Consider the following 2860-nt stretch of genomic DNA (forward strand, 5'->3'; position numbering starts at 1 on the left):
TTGCAGGCCAGGTAGTTAGATTTGGTAATTGGGTTCATGGATACTTACTAACTAAAAATGAGCTATACTTGGATTAATAATGAGAATGTGTCATTAATCAAGGACTATGATTAATTTAATTCTGTTTATCTGAGGACCAATGAAAAAATGCTCTGAAAAGCTAGGGACCATGCTTGGCATTCTTGTGGAATAGCAAGATGAAGTGGAGGGGTGGATGAGAGCCAGATGGTGCAGGGTCTTTAGGTCACGGTGATAACCTTGGATTTTATTATCACTCAGGTGGGAAGCCGCTGGGAGTTTTGAGCAGGAGAGTTACATGATCTGATTTATGCTTTATTTATTTATTTTTTAAGCAGGCTCCACACCCAGCGTGGGGCCCAAGGCAGGGCTGGAACTCATGACCCTGAGATCAAGACCTGAGCTGAAACCAAGCATCAGACGCTTAACTGACTGAGCCACTCAGGTGCCCCTACCTGACTTATGTTTTAAAAGGTTCACCCTATCTGCTGTAAAAAGTAGACTGTAAGATGGGGGCAGGCACATGACTGGAAGCCAGAAGGCAAATTAAGAGGCTAGATTGGTAGTCAAGGTGAAAGATGATAGCAGATTTGACTAGGTCACAGTGGTGGAGGTATGTGAAAAGTGATCAGATTTTGGAGACTATATATATATGTATATATATATGTATATATATATATATATATAATAAGTTCTAGGTGCAACATGACCTTGGCTTGAACTTATGACCCCGAGATCAAGAGTTGCATGCTGTACTGACTGGACCCAGCCAGGCTCCCCAGAGTTTGGATATATTTTGAAAGTAAAGGTGTTAATATTTGCTGATGGACTAGATGTAAGATGTGAGAGAGATGACATAGACTATTTTTGACCCAAGAAAATGAGTGGATGGAATTGCCATTTACTGAGATGGGAAGACAGCAGGTTGGGAGATGGGGACAGAATAGGGGATGTACAGAGACATAGAGATGAGAGAGGGTGAGATGAGGGGTGGTGACTAGAGAGTCTGGGGCTTCTTATGGGACTAACATAAATGGAGATAGATATGCTGATGAAAGCAGTCACTGGTGGACTCAAGGTAGATAGTGACGATGAGGTGGTAAGGAGCACTGCATGTCTGGACTCTTGTAGATAGAGGTGAGGAAGTTTGGGGAGGCTTGAAATTTGCCCCCATTCGGGACCCCCTGTTGACTACTGTTGACAGTGGATGAAAACCTCCAGAAGGAGTTAGTCCCAGTGTATGAGTTTGTTCTTGACTTCTGCCAGGGGCAGGGCTGTGTATAGGGTTCCCAGTGACCTACTGATACTGTTGAGGACTTTTGAGGTTAAGATTAAGTGTTAGAGCACAGGGCCCTGACCCCTGATGATGGGAGGCCGGTGGAAGGTCTGAGGAGCATTGGAGTTCTATGGCTCCATCCTACTCTTCAATCTTGTTGTAGGTGACGATCAGAAGGAGACTAGTTAAGTAAGTTATCGTACACACATACTATGGAATGCTCTACAGCCATCAAAAGCAATGAAGTACATCTATCTATCTGTCTCTCAACTATGCTCTGACATAGAAAAATCTCCAAGATGAAGTGGCAGCGCTGGCCCGGGGAGTAGGAAGGAGCCAGGGCTGCAGCGGGAGTGGAGCGGCTGCCCGCCGAGGAGCGCGCGGGACTGCGGCGCCATATTGCGGCCGCGACCGCCTCATAGTGGCGACCTCCGACCTCCCCTTCAAATTCCTGGTGATTGGCAGTGCAGGAACTGGCAAATCATGTCTCCTTCATCGGTTCATTGAGAATAAGTTAAGTTCGAACATGACTCCAAGCACACAGTCGGCGAGTAGTTGGGATCTCGGGTGGTCCACGTGGGTGGGAAGACCGTGAAGCTCCCGATTCAGGACACAGCCGGCCAGGAGCCTTTTCGGTCAGTGACACGGAGTTACTACCGAGGGGCGGCTGGAACCCTGCGTGTACGCCTTGTACAACTCGCTGGCCGTCTGGCCCACAGATGCCCGCGCGTTGGCTCGTCCCCACATCGCGGTCAGCTTCTGTGGCTACAAGAAAGACCCGGACCCCGAGCGCGAGGTCACTTTCCTGGAGGCCTCTCGCTTTGCCCTGGAGAATGAGCTAATGTTCCTGGACACTAGCGTCCTCACAGGTGAGAACGTGGAAGAGGCTTTCCTGCAGTGTGCCCGCACCGACCGCAGCAAGATCGATTCGGGCCAGCCTGACCGGAGAGGATGGGCTCAAGGCATTCAGTATGCGGACGCTTCCCCCTGCGCAGCTGTCGCAGCCTCAGAGCGCCCAGGCCGTGGACCCCTTAGCCCTGTGGCTGCTGAGACATGCGGAGCCAGCTCACCTGTCCTCCAGGACCAGCCCTGCCCTTCTGCCTGGGACCCAGACCCAGGCCCTGGCCCCAGAGAAGCCGCCCGATCACCTGTCCCCCTTCCCTAGCCTGGTAGGGCCTGGCTGAGGGGCAAGACTGAGCCACAGGGGAAGGGGGAATCCGTGCCTGCTGCTGCTTCCTCTGTCTTGGCTAACCCCTGTCCCCTCCTGAACCCCTAACCATACTCGAAGAGTTCCCAAAGCCTGAGACCAGGGCATTTGGCCCCAGCTCCCTGCCATTGTGAGTACCTTAATAACGTGATAGTTTTCCGTGTATCCTTCCAGAAATTTTTTGGTGTATTTACATATACATTGTACATATGAGCTTTTAAAAAACATCGTTAGGATCATACAATGCATGTTATTTTGCTTTTACTTTTTTCACTTTGTGGGTGAAATATATATTGGAGGGGTTTAAAAAAAATTTTTTTTTGGTAAACAATACTTTATGGGGGTGGAGTGGGGACTGG

General features: G+C 49.5%; 1 pseudogene; it reads left to right on the forward strand.

Moving 5' to 3' along the window:
- The first annotated feature begins 1051 nt into the window (after positions 1 to 1051).
- Positions 1052 to 2459, forward strand: LOC113270983 (ras-related protein Rab-4B-like; annotated as a pseudogene).
- The last annotated feature ends 401 nt before the right edge of the window (positions 2460 to 2860 follow it).

The sequence above is a fragment of the Ursus arctos genome, chromosome X (genome assembly GCF_023065955.2).
Source record: "Ursus arctos isolate Adak ecotype North America chromosome X, UrsArc2.0, whole genome shotgun sequence".
Classification (NCBI taxonomy): Eukaryota; Metazoa; Chordata; class Mammalia; order Carnivora; family Ursidae; genus Ursus; species Ursus arctos.